The 23825-nt window shown below is 42.6% G+C and overlaps 1 long non-coding RNA gene across 2 annotated transcripts in view; it reads right to left on the bottom strand.

Annotated features, from left to right (window-relative positions):
- Positions 1 to 9643: 9643 nt before the first annotated feature.
- LOC131701498 (uncharacterized) overlaps positions 9644 to 23825 on the bottom strand; it is a 14394-nt gene continuing 212 nt past the window's right edge. The window contains exons 1-5 of one of the 2 annotated variants that reach the window (XR_009308832.1): positions 23551 to 23825; positions 17767 to 19243; positions 16871 to 17048; positions 12301 to 12398; positions 9644 to 10121 (exon numbers count right to left, since the gene is read on the bottom strand). The exon at positions 23551 to 23825 is cut by the window's right edge and continues 212 nt beyond it. This is a non-coding gene — a long non-coding RNA (uncharacterized LOC131701498). Of the gene's footprint in view, positions 10122 to 12300; positions 12399 to 16685; positions 17049 to 17766; positions 19244 to 21422; positions 21466 to 23550 lie in introns of those variants that run through there. The other variant, XR_009308833.1, reaches the window with a different exon arrangement.

Below are 23825 nucleotides of genomic sequence, written 5' to 3'. Positions count from 1 at the left end.
GACACAACCAACATCGTTAGTTACAACCTGCATCATTACTTACAGTCAACACCCAGATTTACAACCACCACCATGACTCACAACCAACAGCATTACTTACCTCAGGAACTCGCCTCCGGGACCAGGATTCGAACCACCGTCTTCAGGGAGAGAAGGCCATCAGCATAGCCACTGCGCCACCAGCTCCCACAGGAAAGCTTTGGTTCACACTATATATGAGCTCAATTAACACATTCTTTGAAACAAGCAAAGAACTTGCCTGGATTTGAACCCAGTCCATCTTACTTCCACGGAGTAGTCTGCTTTTTCATTGTCTTATATAAGAAATTAACCAAGTCATTGAAAACAAACAAGGAACTCACCGGGATTTGATCCCAGTCCCACAATGTGAACAGCACAGCATGCTAGTGAACTAGCCCACTGCACCACCTGTCTGCTCGTGACAACCCAGCTTTGCACAGAAGCCCTTATATCATCCTCTTTATATTATTTGTATGCTTAGACCACTGACCCCTTGTCCTGTTACGTAAACACAAGTCTATCAAAATAGGTAAAGTGTTTGAAAATGAAAAGGAAACACCTGCTCTGGGTTTGAACCCGCTACCCAGGGAATCACGGGTCTCTGCTCTACCAACAGAGCTATCCAGCCGACTGGTGCTGATGTTGTTTGAAACACATTATTACATTGTGTGGTGAGGACCTGGGGGCGAAGAGGTGATTCTTAGCTTTGTTTAATTTGTGATGAACTGGATTCAAAACCAAACCTTATAAACAGGTAAGTTTAACAATATTTTTTAAATCAATAGATTAACACTTGTGCTTTACATGTGACTTGAACCAACAACCTTGGAAGTCAGAATCCAGTGCTCTACCACCTGTGCTAGCCAGAGAGCTACTCTCTCCTGCTGCCAAATGACCTCCAGTACATTAACTAATGATTTGTACAAAATGTATATCACTCCATTGGAAATATCCAATAAAAGAGTCACTTCTATCATGTCTTTGACAGATTCAAACTACAAGGTGCTGTGAAAACAGAAGATTTCAATCTGTATCCTGGATATGATCCCAGTCTCTCAAGGGAAAGAGCATTTAAGCACAGGGACTGACCCCACTGCACCACCTAGCAGCTGTCCCTGAAGTTAGATTTACATTGCCTACAAGGTAAAATAACCAACTTGAAAAAAAAACCAAGAAAAACATGCACGTTGCACGGGGTTTGAACCACCAACCCTGGGAATCAGGGCCCTGTGCTCTCCCAACTGAGCCATCCTACCAGCTGTACTGCTGCAGTCATTTGTGACTTGAACTGGACTAATGATCTGTACAACATGGAGGTGATTACTGCCTTGAAAATATCCAATAAAAGAGTCACTTCTGTTGTATCTGACAGATTCAAACAAACAGACGCCGTGGAAAAACAAAACAAGCACACAACACAAGACTTCAAACACAACGCTGGGGTTTATTTATCAATTCTTTTTTAAGTCTCTTAATCAGAGAACACCAGTCATGCTGTGCCATTGAATTGTGGGTCTGGTTTTAAACTCAGTTCACTTGTCCTGTGAACTGGCTTTGAACCCAGACCTCCAAGGTGAAAGGCAGGCAAAGCTAGTGAACTAGCCCACTCCACCACCTGGCTGCTTGTGACAAACCAGCACTCTAACCTGGTATATGAGATTCACTTCCCTTGTCAGAGACTGCACACGCATGCAGAGTTGCATGCCACTGAAGAGAGGAGGGATTATCAAACCCAACCCTATTATACGGCAGCTCTATAAGGTAAATGAAACAATATTTCTGAAAATGAGGGGAAAAAAACATAATGCGTGTTTCATGTGGGACTTGAAACAGCTGTTAAGAGAATCTGAAGCCGATACGCTACCAACTACACCAATCAGAAAGCTCTCAAAGCACCTCAGATGCTCCCCAGTATTTGAATTCTTCATGAGTGCAGCTGAGGGGTTGCAAGGATGCTGAAATAGACCAGCAGCACAGACCCCCTGCTGAGTTTACCTTTAACATTACATCAAAGATTCTGGAACAATAAATGTAAAAAATAAGGCATTTAACATCACATTGCATTTTTCTGGCAAGGTTTGAACCCTGTCCACCAATAATCACATTGATGCAAACCTAGCCAACCAGACTCCTGTGCTATCTATCGGCTTAAGGTGGGATCGTGTGTGACATTGTCTATAAGGTTCACTCTTTAAAAATGAAAGACTACAGCACAGTGAACTCAGTGCACCAAGTGTAACCCACACAAGAGAAGCATGCAATTCCTCGTTATTCCACTGGTCGGCGTGTTTTTTAACTTTTTTTTTAAATGTAAATGTTTTTCATGAAAATATCACTTTGTTTTTTGACAAAAAAAAATACAACATTGAAACGCACTAGGATGTAAACAGTGGACTAATAAACCAATAACTCGAACATTTAATAATACAAAATAATAAAATCAGTGTGAAATGAATGAAAAACGACTTAGGCATACTTGCAGCAGTAGGAGGTTATGGATTCTGAAATCTCATGACCTCCTACTGATGAATGTATGCTCAAGACTCCACCCAGCGACGGAAAGAGGTAATGCACGTCCAAAACCATACTGAGCCAGCCAGAGTGCTGAGAATCACACAAAAACCAGACGCGCTCAAAGTCCCAGGCGGGGTGCCTGAATCCAAACCATACCGAGTTAGCCAGCCAGAGAGCTGCCGAACACCACACTGAGCTGCACAGCACGGCTTCAATTCATATACCGAGCGAGCCAGCCAGAGAGCTGCCGAACACCACGCTGAGCTGCACAGCACGCTTCAATTCATATACCCAGAGAGCCAGCCAGAGAGCTGCCGAACACCACGCTGAGCTGCACAGCACGGCTTCAATTCATATACCGAGCGAGCCAGCCAGAGAGCTGCCGAACACCACGCTGAGCTGCACAGCACGCTTCAATTCATATACCCAGAGAGCCAGCCAGAGAGCTGCCGAACACCACGCTGAGCTGCACAGCACGGCTTCAATTCATATACCGAGCGAGCCAGCCAGAGAGCTGCCGAACACCACGCTGAGCTGCACAGCACGGCTTCAATCCATTCTGTGTACAATAAATACATTGGGGCTCATTTCCTGCATTTGAGGACACCAGATCAGACAACTGGACCACCTTGCCCGCTTTCGTGGCACTTGCTTTATCAATAAGGAGAACATTTTTGAAGAGAAAAAGAGGAATATACACATGCAATCAACACCTGGTGGGTTTGAATCCAGAATTCTAGGAAACAGAATCCCACACTCTACAGGTGAGCTATCCAGCCTGCTTATGAAGGGGCCTGGTCAAAGCATTATTACATGTTGTGATGTAGACCTGGGGAGCCATAAACAGCTTGAGAGAGACTTGTGACAAAATGGATTTAAAACCAAGCTCACAAAAGGTCAAAATGAATTTATATGAAGAAGAATATACATGCGGGACTTGAACCCGCTACCGTGGGAATCACAGTCTCCTGCTTTACTGACAGAGCTATCCAGCTGACTGGTTCTCCTACTGCGTGAAACACATTATTATATTGTGTTAATTTGATTCACAGCTTCGTTTCATTTGTGACTTGAAATGGATTCCAACCCATCTCACTTCCACGGAGTAGTCTGCTTTTTCATTGCCTTATATAAGAAATTAAACAAGTCTTTGAAAACAAAGGAAAAATGCACCTGGATTTGAACCCAGTCCCCCACAGCAACCAACACAGCATACCAGTGAACTAGCCCACTGCACCACCTGTCTGCTTGTGACAAGCTGGCATTGCAGAGAAGCACTTATATCACCCTCATTATATTATTATTTGTATGAAACGATGTCCTGTTATGTAAACCCAAGTCTATCAAAATGGGCAAAGTGTTTGAAATGAAAATGAAACACATACCCTTAGCAAGGGTTTCATCCCGCTACCATGGGAATCACAGTCCCCTGCTCTACCAACAGAGCTATCCAGCTGACTGGCTCTCCTGCTGCTCTACCAACAGAGCTATCCAGCTGACTGGCTCTCCTGCTGCTCTACCAACAGAGCTATCCAGCTGACTGGCTCTCCTGCTGCGTGAAACACATTATTACATTGTGTGGTGTGGACCTGGGGGCTAAGGGGATTCTCAGCTTTGTTTCATTTGTGACTTAAACTGGATTCAAAGCCAAACCTTATGAACCTGATAAAAAGGTAACTTTAACAATATTTTTTAAATCGACAGATTAACCAACAACCCTGGAAATCAGAGTCCAGTGCTCTACTAATTGAGGCAGCCAGACAACTGCTCTCTCCTGCTGTCAAATGACCTCCAGTACATTAACTAATGATTTGTACAAAATGCAGATCATTGGAAATATCCAATAAAAGAGTCACTTCTATCGTGTCTTTAACAGATTCAAACTCCAAGGTGCTGTGAAAACAGACGATTTCAATCTGCAGCCTGGATTTGATCCAAGTCTCTCAAGGTAAACAGCATTTAAGCACAGGGACCAACCCCACTGCGACACCTAGCAGCTGTCCTTGATGTTAGTTTTACATTGCCTACAAGGCAAATTAACCAACTTGAAAAAAAAACAAACCAGAAAAACAGGCATTGTGAATGGGGTTTGGACCACCAACCCTGGGAATCAGGGCCCTGTGCTCTCCCAACTGAGCCATCCTACCAGCTGTACTGCTGCAGTCATTTGTGACTTGAACTGGACTAATGATCTGTACAACATGGAGGTGATTACTGCCTTGAAAATATCCAATAAAAGAGTCACTTCTGTTGTATCTGACAGACTCAAACAAACAGACGCCGTGGAGAAACAAAACAAGCACACAACACAAGACTTCAAACACAACGCTGGGGTTTATTTATCAATTCTTTTTTAAGTCTCTTAATCAGAGAACACCAGTCATGCTGTGCCATTGAATTGTGGGTCTGGTTTTAAACTCAGTTCACTTGTCCTGTGAACTGGCTTTGAACCCAGACCTCCAAGGTGAAAGGCAGGCAAAGCTAGTGAACTAGCCCACTCCACCACCTGGCTGCTTGTGACAAACCAGCACTCTAACCTGGTATATGAGATTCACTTCCCTTGTCAGAGACTGCACACGCATGCAGAGTTGCATGCCACTGAAGAGAGGAGGGATTATCAAACCCAACCCTATTATACGGCAGCTCTATAAGGTAAATGAAACAATATTTCTGAAAATGAGGGGAAAAAAACATAATGCGTGTTTCATGTGGGACTTGAAACAGCTGTTAAGAGAATCTGAAGCCGATACGCTACCAACTACACCAATCAGAAAGCTCTCAAAGCACATCAGATGCTCCCCAGTATTTGAATTCTTCATGAGTGCAGCTGAGGGGTTGCAAGGATGCTGAAATAGACCAGCAGCTCAGACCCCCTGCTGAGTTTACCTTTAACATTACATCAAAGATTCTGGAACAATAAATGTAAAAAATAAGGCATTTAACATCACATTGCATTTTTCTGGCAAGGTTTGAACCCTGTCCACCAATAATCACATTGATGCAAACCTAGCCAACCAGACTCCTGTGCTATCTATCGGCTTAAGGTGGGATCGTGTGTGACATTGTCTATAAGGTTCATTCTTTAAAAATGAAAGTACAGCAGTGAACAGTGCACCAAGTGTAACCCACACAAGAGAAGCATGCAATTCCTCGTTATTCCACTGGTCGGCGTGTTTTTTAACTTTTTTTTTAAATGTAAATGTTTTTCATGAAAATATCACTTTGTTTTTTGACAAAAAAAAAATACAACATTGAAACGCACTAGGATGTAAACAGTGGACTAATAAACCAATAACTCGAACATTTAATAATACAAAATAATAAAATCAGTGTGAAATGAATGAAAAACGACTTAGGCATACTTGCAGCAGTAGGAGGTTATGGATTCTGAAATCTCATGACCTCCTATTGATGAATGTATGCTCAAGACTCCACCCAGCGACGGAAAGAGTTAATGCACGTCCAAAACCATACTGAGCCAGCCAGAGTGCTGAGAATCACACAAAAACCAGACGCGCTCAAAGGCCCAGGCGGGGTGCCTGAATCCAAACCATACCGAGCGAGCCAGCCAGAGAGCTGCCGAACACCACACTGAGCTGCACAGCACGGCTTCAATTCATATACCGAGCGAGCCAGCCAGAGAGCTGCCGAACACCACGCTGAGCTGCACAGCACGCTTCAATTCATATACCCAGAGAGCCAGCCAGAGAGCTGCCGAACACCACGCTGAGCTGCACAGCACGGCTTCAATTCATATACCGAGCGAGCCAGCCAGAGAGCTGCCGAACACCACGCTGAGCTGCACAGCACGGCTTCAATCCATTCTGTGTACAATAAATACATTGGGGCTCATTTCCTGCATTTGAGGACACCAGATCAGACAACTGGACCACCTTGCCCGCTTTCGTGGCACTTGCTTTATCAATAAGGAGAACATTTTTGAAGAGAAAAAGAGGAATATACACATGCAATCAACACCTGGTGGGTTTGAATCCAGAATTCTAGGAAACAGAATCCCACACTCTACAGGTGAGCTATCCAGCCTGCTTATGAAGGGGCCTGGTCAAAGCATTATTACATGTTGTGATGTAGACCTGGGGAGCCATAAACAGCTTGAGAGAGACTTGTGACAAAATGGATTTAAAACCAAGCTCACAAAAGGTCAAAATGAATTTATATGAAGAAGAATATACATGCGGGACTTGAACCCGCTACCGTGGGAATCACAGTCTCCTGCTTTACTGACAGAGCTATCCAGCTGACTGGTTCTCCTACTGCGTGAAACACATTATTATATTGTGTTAATTTGATTCACAGCTTCGTTTCATTTGTGACTTGAAATGGATTCCAACCCATCTCACTTCCACGGAGTAGTCTGCTTTTTCATTGCCTTATATAAGAAATTAAACAAGTCTTTGAAAACAAAGGAGAAATGCACCTGGATTTGAACCCAGTCCCCCACAGCAACCAACACAGCATACCAGTGAACTAGCCCACTGCACCACCTGTCTGCTTGTGACAAGCTGGCATTGCAGAGAAGCACTTATATCACCCTCATTATATTATTATTTGTATGAAACGATGTCCTGTTATGTAAACCCAAGTCTATCAAAATGGGCAAAGTGTTTGAAATGAAAATGAAACACATACCCTTAGCAAGGGTTTCATCCCGCTACCATGGGAATCACAGTCCCCTGCTCTACCAACAGAGCTATCCAGCTGACTGGCTCTCCTGCTGCTCTACCAACAGAGCTATCCAGCTGACTGGCTCTCCTGCTGCTCTACCAACAGAGCTATCCAGCTGACTGGCTCTCCTGCTGCGTGAAACACATTATTACATTGTGTGGTGTGGACCTGGGGGCTAAGGGGATTCTCAGCTTCGTTTCATTTGTGACTTAAACTGGATTCAAAGCCAAACCTTATAAACCTGATAAAAAGGTAAATTTAACAATATTTTTTAAATCGACAGATTAACCAACAACCCTGGAAATCAGAGTCCAGTGCTCTACCAATTGAGGCAGCCAGACAACTGCTCTCTCCTGCTGTCAAATGACCTCCAGTACATTAACTAATGATTTGTACAAAATGCAGATCATTGGAAATATCCAATAAAAGAGTCACTTCTATCGTGTCTTTAACAGATTCAAACTCCAAGGTGCTGTGAAAACAGACGATTTCAATCTGCAGCCTGGATTTGATCCAAGTCTCTTAAGGTAAACAGCATTTAAGCACAGGGACCAACCCCACTGCGACACCTAGCAGCTGTCCTTGATGTTAGTTTTACATTGCCTACAAGGCAAATTAACCAACTTGAAAAAAAAACAAACCAGAAAAACAGGCATTGTGAATGGGGTTTGGACCACCAACCCTGGGAATCAGGGCCCTGTGCTCTACCAACTGAGCCATCCTACCAGCTGTACCACTACACTCATTTGTGACTTGAACTGGACTAATGATTTGTACAACATGGAGGTGATTACTGCCTTGAAAATAGCTAAAATAAAAGAGTCACTTCTATTGTATCTTTGACAGAGTCAAACAAATACGGGCAGTAGTGTGGAGTAGTGGTTAGGGCTCTGGACTCTTGACCGGAAGGTTGTGGGTTCAATCCTAGGTGGGGGGGGGGGGGGGACACTGCTGCTGTACCCTTGAGCAAGGTACTTTACCTAGATTGCTCCAGAAAAAACTCAACTATATAAATGGGGAATTGTATGTAAAAAATAATGTGATATCTTATAACAATTGTAAGTCGCGCTGGATAAGGGCACATGCTAAGAAAATAATAATAAATAGACACACCCCCACCCCCAGTGAGCTGATTAATTCAGCGTGGCTTTGTCAAGCAGGTTACAACAATGGGCAAAGCAGGCAGTGAACTTTATGAAGACAGGCAGAACGAAGCTCTTGCTATTCCTTATTCAATGCTGCCATCGTGTGGCCATTTAGTAGAACTGTTGATTTTAATAAAGATAATTTTCTTTAATTTAAAAAAAAAAAAGTTTCATCTTAACACAGCTCAGTTGCCCATTGTAATGACTCGGACTAACCTTACCACTGTGCAAAAACAAAGACATTTCCGATACATTCTTAAAGTCATAATAATAATCACAATAAATAAAACACAAAAAATAATGACAATGTACAGGAAATAGACTTTATATCACAGTGCAGAGCTGTGACAAGATGAAGGGAGCTTGAGGTTGTTCAGTCTAAAGCACTTCCCATTGTAGATAAAAAAAAAAAAAAATCAATCTCACGCCAGGCTGAGAACGGAGCTGCTTTTGTTTTGTTTAATTCCTTGTTTGTTGGTAACGCAAAAGCTCACAGCCAGACAAGTACAGCAGCAGACTTCATTAAAACACACACAATAAACGGTACAGTACATGCTGTAGTTACGGACTCTAGAGCTGTGTGTTTAAGATGCAGTGATTTGCGGTTCCAAACCCCCATAAGAGGCTGTGTGCTCCAGTGGGCAAAGAAAAGGGCTTGCAGGGAAATAGGCACCACACATGCTTTCATTTTTTAATTGTTATTTGTCAAATAGCGAGTTAGAGATCATGTACATTTCCTTTACTTGTTTTTTTAAACACAACTTCACCGTCAAAAAGTACATTTTCCAACACAGATTCTCAAATAAATAAAGTCCATCATTATTGCAGGGAAGACTGCAAGACAAACTTGCAGGTCCTCTTCAAAGATTAACAAATGGCTAAAACACACAAGTCCATTGTCCCAGCCCCAAACAAACTTCTGCAGCAGTGAGCTGGACAGCTGACCAGGGGATGCACATGGATGCAAATGCATGCACATGGATTAGGGAGTGGTAAACATGTAGAAAACAGAAAGTACTGCTTAGAGGAGAAACCTCAAAATGGAGCAAGGTAACCAGTGGTGTACCACAGGGATCAGTATTGGGTCCTCTGCTATTCCTAATCTACATTAATTATTTAGATTCTGGTATAGTAAGCAAACTTGTTAAATCTGCAGACGACACAAAAATAGGAGTGGCAAACACTGTTGCAGCAGCAAAGGTCATTCAAAATGATCTAGACAGCATTCAGACCTGGGCAGACACATGACAAATGAAATTTTATAGAGAAAAGTGTAAAGTATTGCATGCAGGCAATAAAAACGTGCATTACAAATATCATATGGGAGATACTGAAATTGAAGAAGGGAACTATGAAAAAGACCTAGGAGTTTATGTTGACTCAGAAATGTCTTCCTCTAGACAATGTGGGGAAGCTATAAAAAAAATGCCAACAAGATGCTTGGATATATTGTGAGGAGTGTTGAATGTAAATCAAGGGAAGTAATGTTAAAATTTTACAATGAATTAGTAAGACCTCACCTAGAATATTGTGTTCAGTTCTGGTCACCTTGTTACAAAAAGGATATTGCTGCTCTAGAAAGAGTGCAAAGAAGAGCAACCAGAATTATCCCGGGTTTAAAAGGCATGTCATATGCAGACAGGCTAAAAGAATTGAATCTATTCAGTCTTGAACAAAGACGACTACAGGGCGATCTGATTCAAACATTCAAAATCCTAAAAGGTAGACAATGTCGACCCAGGGGACTTCTTTGACCTGAAAAAAGAAACAAGGACCAGGGGTCACAAATGGAGATTAGATAAAGGGGCATTCAGAACAGAAAATAGGAGGCACTTTTTTACACAGAGAATTGTGAGGGTCTGGAACCAACTCCCCAGTAATGTTGTTGAAGCTGACACCCTGAGATCCTTCAAGAAGCTGCTTGATGAGATTCTGTGATCAATAAGCTACTAACAACCAAACAAGCAAAGATGGGCTGAATGGCCTCCTCTCATTTGTAAACTTTCTTATGTTCATATGTTCTAAAAGTAGACAAAAGTAAGGCAGGGCTACAGTTTGATTAAAGGGGAGGTTCACTGCATGGCTTTTTATTTTTATCTGCCTGTGTATTATGTTGGTGCGTGTTCGTGCCACTGTCTTTTCGTATGAACTTTAAAATGTGTGATCGACGACTGTTTCAATGGTAAACTGTTTTAAACCCCTGTCTTTTTATGTTTCTATAACATCGATGTCAATCTGATGTAGTTTATGTGTGATCGCGGAGATTTATTTATATATTAAATGATTTTACATGTCAAAATGTTGTCAATCTTTAATCAAACTTAAAATGTTTCAGTAATATAATGACATGCTGCATCCATAATATTATTAGCAGGGCAAGTCATTTTATACATTTTAATATTAGTATAGCTAATATTTTAAATCGTGATAATTCACTTTAATTCAATATACTGTATCTCTTTCTCGTTACATGTCTTATTGGTTGTTGCACTACAGGGATTTACCATTTTAAAATGATGCTGATATATAGTAGCCTGCATATACTGTATGATCTCTCTCACAACACAAAATCATGGTTGGTATTGAACTACAGGTATTTACCACGGTTTAGCAAAGACGTTAACTCTTTAGATTTTAATTAATGAATGTATTGTTTCTTCCCAAACTTGTAATTGAAACACATGCACTATGATAACCAGTTTCCTGTTCATTTTCTGTCCTTTATTATACAAAATACTGTATGTAAAATAAATGAAAGAACAAATATCAAATAATAATACTGTATTAGCAACATTTTTCAAGTACATCCTGTGATTGATGTGCTCCGTGGCCTAGTTAGTGATCGCAGCATGGAGCTTAATGTTTTCCATGATTGAAACTCATGCTTTAACTTTTGGACAATCGCTCGCATACCTGCTGTCCAAACTGTAGTGCTTCCCAAAACAAAAACACCTCCAGAAATGCAAAATAACGTCAATACGCAACACGTTTTGCTAGTTAACGTTTGGTACACAAACAGAAATACACAATCAGAAATGTACAATCGTACAATTCATTTTAAATGATTTATTTGCTGCTAATATATATTACAGCGATATTCACATTCCCTTATCTAGCGTAATGCTGTCGAATGTATCCGATCTACATGTTAATGTAAATTATACGTACAAAAGTCATTTTAAATTATGCATTTTTGTTAGGCTAATATATCGGATCTAAAGCGATATTCACATCATCTTATCAAGCAGCATACTGATGAATAAATCCGATCTACTAATTGATATAAATTATATCTACAAAATGAATTTTAAATTTATTTATTTTTCATTAACATATCCGATCAACTTATTTCCTGGCTCGATCTACTTATTTCCTAGCCTAGGCTCGGTTACATTAGAAACAATGGAACCTCCCCTTTAAATTCTAGAGCTTGATCAACATATTTCCTGGGACAACGGCAACAGCAGACTGCAAACTGGGCTCTCATCTCATGCATCGATTCAACAATATGTAATCGCAGCTCGGGAAATTTAAGGGCAGAGGATGGATAAATGGATTGATTGTTGCTCCACTACTCCTCACTGTCTGCTACAGCACTGCGCACACTGGATACATGAGGAACTGACAATGTTGATGAACCTGTGCAAGCTGTGACCTGCAGGTTACTGTAGTCATGAATTAACCAGCTGACACTCGCAATGCAAGATGAGCACGTCCACACTGTCAGCTACATGTGAACTAACATGCTGAACTACATAAAGAAATGCTCCAGCCAGCATCCCATTCGTCACGAGAAGCTAGTCCTGATTCTCAGGTACAAACGCACTCACACAATGTCAAGGGCAGACAGGCAGACTCTGCAGGACACTGTCCCTTAAAAGCGGCTCCAGGGCTCAGAGTCACAGGAGCGAGCCACACTGACCCTGACACTCACCACTACAAGGCACCTCTCCTCAAGAAAGAACCAGAATTGAAACGACTTCTCTTAAGTTCTGGATGTCACTCAGGCACACAGCCACACACTCCAGGAATCTGTCAAAGACAACAATAACGACCAAGCGAATGACATTCTATCAACTGCAGAGCAAACACTGGTCATGGAACGACCTTCAAAAGCATATCAAACTATCTCATTATTAACAGATTAAAAAAAATCAGGGGGGAAATTTTATTTCTGATAAATGTACTTGTTTTAATTAATTTTAAAGTTGCAAATAATCCAATGGAATGTCCTGATTAATTACTGTTTCATGGTATTATTATTTTTGAAATGTTTCTGTTAATCTGTTAATGTGTGTGATTGTTTCTGTATTGCTGCCTGTGGCAATGTGCCCCGCCCCTGTGTGCATATTATGTGTTGTATGTTGTGTGCGTGTGTTAATGTTGGTGTATAGTCATTGGTACACGGGATATAAACGGGTCTGTGTTTCACGTGTAGCTAAAAATGTAGATTTATATTTAGGCACGAGGAGGGCACAAATCACTTCACGTGCTGGTTAAATGTAATATGTGAGCACGGGGTTGCACGTAATTAATTCACGTGCTGGGATTCAAGTGAATAATTAATTAGTAATTGAATCCCAGCACAACAGTATATATAGACACATTTTCCTTCACTCGGGGTTGGGTGTTCGAGAGTGGAGAACGGGTGAGAGAGAAGGAGAACGTAAAAGTGAAGTCAAATAATAATCTAGAAGTGTTTGTACTCACCGTGTTTGTTTGTCTCTCTGTGCACCGTTTGTTAAGTGTTTAGTATGTTTTGTTTGTCTATTTATTTTGGCGCAAGTGCCGTGTCCTGTTTTGTGTTTAAAACCTTTTATTTTCTGTTCTGTTTATTAAATGCTGAGCAAAGCATTCGCTCAGCTTCACCAAACCACACATCTCTGTCTGTTTATTTCATGCTTCTGGTCTGACGCTACCCAATCCGGCCGTCTTTGTGACACTGCCCTATTGGTCAGATCTGTCTCCAAAAAGAGATTTTGAATCTTAAAAAGACTTCCTGGTTAAATAAAGGTTTTAAAAAAAACAAAAAAACATGATCCAAAATACAGTGACCCTGTGTGGCAGTGACCCTGTGTGGCAGTGACCCACAGTGCAGCACAAACACCCCTCATGACAGATCAGTGACCCACAGTGCAGCATAAACACCCCTCATGACAGATCAGTGACCCACAGTGTAGCACAAACACCCCTCATGACAGATCAGTGACCCACAATGCAGCACAAACACCCCACATGACAGATCAGTGAAACACAGTGCAGCCCAAACACCCCTCATGACAGATCAGTGCAGCACAAACACCCCACATGACAGATCAGTGACCCACAGTGCAGCACAAACACCCCTCATGACAGATCAGTGACCCACAGTGCAGCACAAACACCCCTCATGACAGATCAGTGACCCACAGTGCAGCACAAACACCCCTCATGACAGATCAGTGACCCACAGTGCAGCACAAACACCCCACATGTCAGATCAGTGACCCACAGTGCAGCACAAACACCCCACATGACAGATCAGTGACCCACAGTGCAGCACAAACACCCCTCATGACAGATCAGTGACCCACAGTGCAGCACAAACACCCCACATGGCAGATCAGTGACCCACAGTGCAGCACAAACACCCCACATGACAGATCAGTGACCCACAGTGCAGCACAAACACCCCTCATGCCAGATCAGTGACCCACAGTGCAGCACAAACACCCCTCATGCCAGATCAGTGACCCACAGTGCAGCACAAACACCCCTCATGACAGATCAGTGAAACACAAACACCCCACATGACAGATCAGTGACCCACAGTGCAGCACAAACACCCCTCATGCCAGATCAGTGACCCACAGTGCAGCACAAACACCCCTCATGACAGATCAGTGCAGCACAAACACCCCACATGACAGATCAGTGAAACACAGTGCAGCACAAACACCCCTCATGACAGATCAGTGACCCACAATGCAGCACAAACACCCCACATGACAGATCAGTGCAGCACAAACACCCCACATGACAGATCAGTGAAACAGTGCAGCACAAACACCCCTCATGACAGATCAGTGACCCACAATGCAGCACAAACACCCCTCATGACAGATCAGTGCAGCACAAACACCCCACATGACAGATCAGTGAAACACAGTGCAGCACAAACACCCCTCATGACAGATCAGTGACCCACAATGCAGCACAAACACCCCTCATGACAGATCAGTGCAGCACAAACACCCCACATGACAGATCAGTGAAACACAGTGCAGCACAAACACCCCACATGACAGATCAGTGACCCACAATGCAGCACAAACACCCCTCATGACAGATCAGTGCAGCACAAACACCCCACATGACAGATCAGTGAAACACAGTGCAGCACAAACACCCCTCATGACAGATCAGTGACCCACAATGCAGCACAAACACCCCACATGACAGATCAGTGCAGCACAAACACCCCACATGACAGATGAGTGACCCACAGTGCAGCACAAACACCCCACATGACAGATCAGTGACCCACAGTGCAGCACAAACACCCCTCATGACAGATCAGTGCAGCACAAACACCCCACATGACAGATCAGTGAAACACAGTGCAGCACAAACACCCCTCATGACAGATCAGTGACCCACAATGCAGCACAAACACCCCACATGACAGATCAGTGAAACACAAACACCCCACATGACAGATCAGTGACCCACAGTGCAGCACAAACACCCCTCATGACAGATCAGTGACCCTCAGTGCAGCACAAACACCCCTCATGCCAGATCAGTGACCCACAGTGCAGCACAAACACCCCTCATGACAGATCAGTGACCCACAATGCAGCTCAAACACCCCACATGACAGATCAGTGAAACACAAACACCCCACATGACAGATCAGTGACCCACAGTGCAGCACAAACACCCCTCATGACAGATCAGTGACCCTCAGTGCAGCAGAAACACCCCCCATGACAGATCAGTGACCCACAGTGCAGCACAAACACCCCACATGACAGATCAGTGACCCGCAGTGCAGCACAAACACCCCTCATGACAGATCAGTGACCCACAGTTCAGCACAAACACCCCTCGTGACAGATCAGTGACCCACAGTGCAGCACAAACACCCCTCATGACAGATCAGTGACCCACAATGCAGCTCAAACACCCCACATGACAGATCAGTGAAACACATACACCCCACATGACAGATCAGTGACCCACAGTGCAGCACAAACACCCCTCATGACAGATCAGTGACCCACAGTGCAGCACAAACACCCCACATGACAGATCAGTGACCCACAGTGCAGCACAAACACCCCACATGACAGATCAGTGACCCGCAGTGCAGCACAAACACCCCTCATGACAGATCAGTGACCCACAGTTCAGCACAAACACCCCTCGTGACAGATCAGTGACCCACAGTGCAGCACAAACACCCCACATGACAGATCAGTGACCCACAGTGCAGCACAAACACCCCTCGTGACAGATCAGTGACCCACACTGCAGCACAAACACCCCTCATGACAGATCAGTGACCCACAGTGCAGCACAAACACCCCTCATGACAGATCAGTGACCCACAGTGCAGCACAAACACCCCTCATGACAGATCAGTGACCCTCAGTGCAGCACAAACACCCCTCATGACAGATCAGTGAAACACATAAAATACTTTCAATTACTCAGCATTTCCAATTACTAGCATTGACTATTGCTAAGGCCAAAACTGTTCTACCACGACACTAGATAAGAACACATATATACATGTATTGATATATACATACATTATATATATATATATATATATATATATATATATATATATATATATATATATATATATATATATGTGTGTGTGTGTGTGCAGATGTTGTGGTAAAGTAATTCAATGTTCAAGTCATTGTTTATGGAGTAATGGGTGGTTTTGTTGTCTAATTAAATCCACCTGTATTATCAAATCATGCAAACTAAACTATTTACATTATGAAAAGTGGAGTTCATTATCTTAAGCCAAGTCTTCCAACTTGATACATTCAAAACTTCACCTGAAAATAAGATACAAGATCACTGTGCAAACATCCCACAGCAGCATGCTTTAAATGAACAAGCATGCCCTGTGAATGCCAGTGGTGTCTCCCCTACAGTGCAGCGTGCTTTAAATGAACAAGCATGCCCTGTGAATGCCAGCGGTGTCTCCCCTGCAGTGCAGCGTGCTTTAAATGAACAAGCATGCCCTGTGAATGCCAGCGGTCTCTCCCCTGAAGTGCAGCGTGCTTTAAATGAACAAGCATGCCCTGTGAATGCCAGTGGTGTCTCCCCTACAGTGCAGCGTGCTTTAAATGAACAAGCATGCCCTGTGAATGCCAGCGGTGTCTCCCCTGCAGTGCAGCGTGCTTTAAATGAACAAGCATGCCCTGTGAATGCCAGCGGTCTCTCCCCTGCAGTGCAGCATGCGTACAGCCAGTGGCATCACAGTACAGTAGATCACTCACATTACAAGACAAATCCACAAACAGCAGCCTTCAGAGAGTCCCTCCACTGCGATGACTTTGTTATTTCACATGCAGACACGGTGCTGTCTCCCATACCTGCTCACAACGGCAAAACCAAAACCACATGAAAAGGATACTTCTCTCATCAGGCCCCATATTCAATGTGTCACTTCATCACCTAAAATATAAAAAAAAAATTAAGCAATCTATAAATGCTTTCAGCCTAGTTGGACATTATATACAACTTTACCTGTCCCACAAGTGTCCCCCAAAAAATACATAGCATGCACCGCAAGTTGAAAGAGGCAGCATTAATCCTTACAATAGTTGCAGGGAAGAACAACTTCTGCGTTAATTAACTGCATTGAAATCAAGACAATCACGGATATAAAGAATCATTAAATACAATCACAAGTGTTACTAACTACCTTAACAAACAGTTACTCCGGGTTCAAATACAGTCAGCACTCTTTATTGCCACTCAATATTATTTTGAAAATATCACTTGCCAAAAGAGACGACATGTGGCACTGTAATACAGAACATACTTTTAAATCCGGTGTGCATTGTAGCAGTGTGTGTGTGTGTGTGTGTGTGTGTATATATAGTAGTGTGAGTGTTTATTGTGTTCAGGTTACCTTGTGTAGCTGCTCCAGAGTCTCACTGTGTGTGTGTGTGTGTGTGTGTGTGTGTGTGTGTAGCAGTGTGTGTGTTTATTGTGTTCAGGTTACCTTGTGTAGCTGCTCCAGACTCTCACTCTGTGTGTGTGTGTGTGTGTAGCAGTGTGTGTGTTTATTGTGTTCAATTTACCTTGTGTAGCTGCTGCAGACTCTCACTGTGTGTGTGTGTGTCTGTGTGTGTGTGTATAGCAGTGTGTGTATTTGTGTTCAGGTTACCTTGTGTTGCTGCTCCAGACTCTCACTGCGTCGGCAGGGCTGAAGTGTTTGTTCAGAAGAGCAGGCAGGCTGTGCCACACTGACCCGGGGTGAGGCGAGGCGTGAGAGGAGGGGTGAGCTGTGCTGTGCTGTGCTGTGCTGTGCTGTTCAGCCTACCTGCCAGCGCCTTGCCTTTGTAGAGGAGTCCCTGTTGATTGACAGGTATGTTGAGCCTGTCAGAGACCAGACTCCAGACTGTGGAGACCTTCTCATCCTCACAGACCTGTCAAGAGACAAGAACACACAGACACACAGTGAGGGGATGAGCATTAAACACTGAAACTACATCTTCATCCTCACAGGACAGGCGAGAGACAAGAACACACACAGACACACAGTGAGGGGATGAGCATTAAACACTGAAACTACATCTTCATCAGTACGCAAGCCTCGAGTGAAGCGACATCCCTCATCTGCCACCATGCAAATGCACTTAGTGTCATTTCAAACGGGATTGAGATTATTATGCTCAAGAGCTAAAAGGCAATAACAACGTACGCTTAGAAATAATAAAACAATGTTTTTAAGAAAGCCCTCAGGACACGTGACGACATCCCCTCCTTGACAACGTCCTGTCCTCCTGTAGGAAGTGTCTCTTTACCTCAGCAATACCTGAGCTGGGAAGGTACACATTTTAAAGGGCCTTGATTTCCAGCAATGCAGTTCAACCCACTCTGTGATGTTTTATGTTCTGTTATCAAACAACCGCTGACTTGCCCAATCGTAGAAAGTAGAAGTAGAAAATGTGGTTTGTCTTACCAAACACACACAATGCGAACAGTCAGTCAATATGTAGCGGTATTGTGAAGCGGGATGTGGGGCTGCTCAATGCCTTGCTCACTGGGTGTGCTTCTATTCTTTTAAACAAAGTAAGGAGAGGAGAGGAGAGGGGGAGGAGAGAGACACAGAGTCACAACTACACGCTGCTCTACACCTGCATTTCAGAGTGTGTGTGCTGCAGCTGTGATTGTGTGTGCGTCTCTGTGTCACTGTACAGCTGTGTCTGTGTGTGTCTGTATAACATTGTACATCTGCTGCAGCTAGGATTGTGTGTGTAGCCGTGTTTATTGTGTTCAATTTACCTTGTGTAGCTGCTCCAGCCTCTCACTGTGTGTGTGTTTGTGTGTGTCTGTGTGTGTGTGTGTGTTTGTGTTCAGGTTACCTTGTGTTGCTGCTCCAGACTCTCACTGCGTCGGCAGGGCTGAAGTGTTTGTTCAGAAGAGCAGGCAGGCTGTGCCACACTGACCCGGGGTGAGGCGAGGAGTGAGAGGAGGGATGAGGCGAGGGGTGAGAGGAGGGGTGAGCTGTGCTGTGCTGTGCTGTTCAGCCTACCTGCCAGCGCCTTGCCTTTGTAGAGGAGTCCCTGTTGATTGACAGGTATGTTGAGCCTGTCAGAGACCAGACTCCAGACTGTGGAGACCTTCTCATCCTCACAGACCTGTCAAGAGACAAGAACATACAGACACACACTGAGGGGATGAGCATTAAACACTGAAACTACATCTTCATCCTCACCGGACAGGCGAGAGACAAGAACACACACACACACACACACACACACAGACACACACACACACACACACACACAGACACACTGACACACACACACACACACTGACACACTGACACACTGACACACACACACACTGACACACACACACACACACACAGTATCAGAGCAATCTAGCGAGTATTGTCAAGAGCAAAAACACACTTTCATAAAAACTGCTGCTTTTGTATTATTATGGTCTGTATGTGTGGCATGCTATAGAAATGTATTGTTTTTTTCTTTTTTTGTGCTCTGTACTGTACAGTGCTTTGTGAAACGCTTGTACAAAAATCGCTATATAAATGCAATAAAAAATAAATAAATAAATAAATACACTGGAAGTGCTTCACATTGTCACAGAACAGTATTATGAATTTTCTCTTGGTCTACAGACATAATATTGTCTGAGAATTATTTCTCAGTCTCACAGATGAAGCGACATTTAATACAAGTGCAGAAAAAAATGTGTCAATTTAAACACAATAGCAACACTGAGGTGAAGAGACAAGCCCAACACATTTCTCTTAGAGGTAGTCGAGCAAAGCAAGAGGCGAGGACGGACACATCTGCTGGAAACGCATGGATTTGAATTTGTTACCAGGTTCAGTATTCCCCTCACGTGTGCAGGAGTGACGGCAGGCAGAAGAACGCTGTGTGTTGTGTGTGGAGAGAGTTCGGGTGCGCTCACGACACGCAGACTTCCGTCATTCTGCGCAGAATCCGCACAGAATCGGAGCAAGTAGCCAAGGAATTTTCCAAATCTTTGCAGAATCTGCGCAGACTTAGCAAAGTCTGCCTCTCGTGAACGCACCCCCTGTAGTCTTAAATCGTGGGTCACGTGATTACGAGGCACACACTGACAAACCCCACACATTGTGTGTTTTCAGTTTATATCTTGTTAAAACAGAAAACTATATTAATTAAAACAATAAACTCCACACAAATTCATAAACAACACAGTGAATTCTAATCAGAAATTACAGTTTAAGTGACTAATGTAATGCAACCACCATGGATCCCAAAATGATAGATACAGATTGGCCAACAATCAATGCTGCAGGGAAACAAGAACAACAATATAATAAACAGCGACGTCACTCCTTCAGAACTCGTGTGCAGCGAACTCCCAACAATAAAAAGAAATTAACACACACCCGGTGACATTAAAACCATGAAGAGGCAACAACCTCGTGTGTGCACAATAAAGCATTAGCAGGGGCAATCAGATAAATCATCCATAGCAAAAAACAACACAGCAACATTAATTTGCGGTCCATTGTCAGACTGGGTCCGACATTGCAATTATTCCTCACAGGTCCTTTGTCGGACTGGGTCCGACATCATTATAGCAACGCAATAAACGCGTGTTTAGTCGTTTTTTCTCCGGAAAAAGCCGAGACAACCATTCAATTGCCGAGTGGGAGCGACAGGAGCCGAAACAAGTCGAGAAAAAAAAAAAAAAGGCGTATCTCATGAATAGTCATATATGGTATCAGGTATCAGATAACGGGGCGTTCATAGTAAACAAGCTGGCTGAGTGCGTCAGCGCACAGAGACTATCATGGACATTTGTAGAGATTTTTTCAGATGTTATAGTAATAAAATAATGACTTGGATCGCATTATTGAGGAGTTTGGTGATAAAACGAGTGATCCAGAGATGATCGATCGGTATGTACGACTATTATTATTACTATTATTATTATTATTATTATTATTATGATTATTATTATTATTTATTTCTTACATAGGTAAACGCTATAGCAAACGAAAGGGTGGGGCGGGGCTGGAGATTCCTAGTGTGTGCTTTGTTGATATGCAGGGCCATTTAAACCCGTTTGACTGAAAAAAAATACTTTTAAACAGCGCGTCTAAAATGAACTGCGCGTGTGAAAACCTGACGTGCCTGTTGCGCACTTAATAAATGGACTGCAAAGGGTTAAAACAAACACAGAAAACCGAGGCTGGCGCGCTTTCGATTATGACAAACAAAAAGGATGAGATGAAGCCGTACAGCCAAAAAACAAGCCCCTTAAACAGGTATAAATAACAATACGGTTTTGTTTTACCTGAGGAGAATCCTATTGCGATGTGAAACTCCAGGCAAGCATGTGGGCGGACATTCTGTGAAGCGCGCATGCTGACGTAGGCTTTGTTATGACCGTGAACGCGCCTGATAGAAGTCTGTGGGGACCCTGGTTTCACTGCTCGTGCTGTGCCCTGTAGCTCAATATGCAGGGGTTATTTTTTTATATAAAAAAGCCGTTTTGTGGCTTTCCAAAGACGTATCATGCGTCTGGATCGGATGTTCGTAGACAAAATGATAATTGTTTACATTTGGTCAAATACAAGATTGCATGCAGTTTCCGAACATCTCCCCCTGGTGGTTAATTGCGGTGTTTACGGCAGAATAATTCAATTGGTTTCTCCATATCCCATATATTTTCATATTACCCATAATTCAATTTGTGACACTTAACTGGAAAGGTACATATATTTAAATTAAATATATATTTTTAATAATTAAAATTGTATAAAACATTGAACATATATTATCCACAAACGCCGTTTTGGTAACAATATAATATTTGAACTTATTTTAATATATAAATTAATGAGTAATAACCCTAAATTGAATTTTACGCAGTTATACGAATTATAAATAGCTATTGGAATGATGTAATTAGCATATATCCCAATTATCCTGAATTGTAAAATTACTGATTTGTGAGGAATAAATCAAAAGTTATGTGTAATATATATATATAGATCTATATATTTTTATTTTAAAGAATTAAATTGTATAAAACATTAACCATGTAATCCTCAATGACCACTTTGGTGACAATATAATATTTTTGATCATTTTAAGATAGAAATATACTGTAATAAAACCAAACCACAAATAGACTTTGGACTAATTATATGAGTTATAAATAACAATTGAACTCTTTATATATTATATAGCAAGAGCTGTGTGGCTTGAGCTAGTGGATTGTGCTTGGTATGAGTGAAGTGGCTGACATGAACGTGTGTGAGTAAATAAAGTGCTGAGAAAGAAGGCTGGTTGGAGAGAGAGAGAGAGAGATGGGAGCCCCCCAGGAAAGGAAAGTGGGGGGGTGGAGAGATGGGAGGAACAGAGAGGGACAATGGGGAGGGGCGCGGAGGATGAAGAGAGGCAAAGACGAGCCACGCGCGTCAAAAAGTCCAGCGCGCGCTGGACTTTTTGACGCGCGTGGCTCGTCTTTGCCTCTCTTCATCCTCCGCGCCCCTCCCCATTGGACATAGACCACCCCCCCCCCCCCCCCCCCGACCACTGACTCTTGACCCATGACCATTCACTTATGAGCCCTTCAACCTTTTAGGATATACATTTTATTTTCTTTTATATATTTTAACCTTTTAGACCCCTGAATAATTAAAGAACCCTTTTGGAGATTCCTTGAAATTTTGGCAAAAAACAGATTTCACTTGACTTATTGAAATAACTGTCTTGGAAATTCTATTGAAAGGAAGAGAGACTGTAGATTCTCAAACAGCAAGCTTTATTAAGATTTGCAAACCTGGAGCCTGTCACAACACTCAGTGCAGAGTCAGTTTGAGAACAAGCCCACATAACACTGCCAAACTTGTGACAGTTGGGCATGTAGCAACTTGAGCAAAACTCTTGCATACAGAGGAGACAGAGACCATATTTTTAGTAGAACAGACAGTCAAAAGGGTGGCTCAGAATTATCTTCATGACTCATAACTTCTACTTTTGCAATTGGTTGCCACATTGTAACGGTTTGAAACTAAAAGCTTCAGCCAACAGCGAATAAAACCAAAAAAAACGAGGGTCCTCAATTAACAAATTTAATGCCACACACACCAGTAAACTACACACAAGTGAATTGCAAATGATTTAAGACAAGCCCACAAATAGTAGAGGGTAAAGCAACAAACAATTTTAAAGTCAGGCAAGGAAATAAAGATATGAAATAGCCAATTACTAATATAGTAAAAAAAACTTATAAATGCATAAATTATACATATATATATATATATATATATATATATTACAAAAATTATCACACACATAGCACTCATGCAAAACAATGTCTCGAACAAATCAAGTCCAAAAAATAATCCAAGTAATCCAACCAAGCAAAAAAGAAACACATGCAAAAAATGGAAACAACCCCAGAATGTTCTCACCCGACTGTTTGTTTGTTTGTTTGTTGATGCTTATTCTGTAGTTCCAGTGGCAGTCCAACAGCAACAAGTTGTCCAAGAGATGCTCCAAGGTAGGTATAGTTCTTATTTAATATAATTTTCTTGTAAATAAAATCCTGAAAGCCAACTGGAACCCATTCAGAACCTGCACACAAACCACACCACCATACACAAAATGGAGGAACCCAGAACACAAAACCTGCCTCCCTTCCACCCTCTACCTGTTTAAAAAAGAACAAAGGCTCATGGGAGTTCAG

The sequence above is a fragment of the Acipenser ruthenus genome, chromosome 25 (assembly GCF_902713425.1).
Source record: "Acipenser ruthenus chromosome 25, fAciRut3.2 maternal haplotype, whole genome shotgun sequence".
In the NCBI taxonomy this organism is placed as follows: domain Eukaryota; kingdom Metazoa; phylum Chordata; class Actinopteri; order Acipenseriformes; family Acipenseridae; genus Acipenser; species Acipenser ruthenus.
This window is presented reverse-complemented; position numbering and strand designations above follow the sequence as displayed.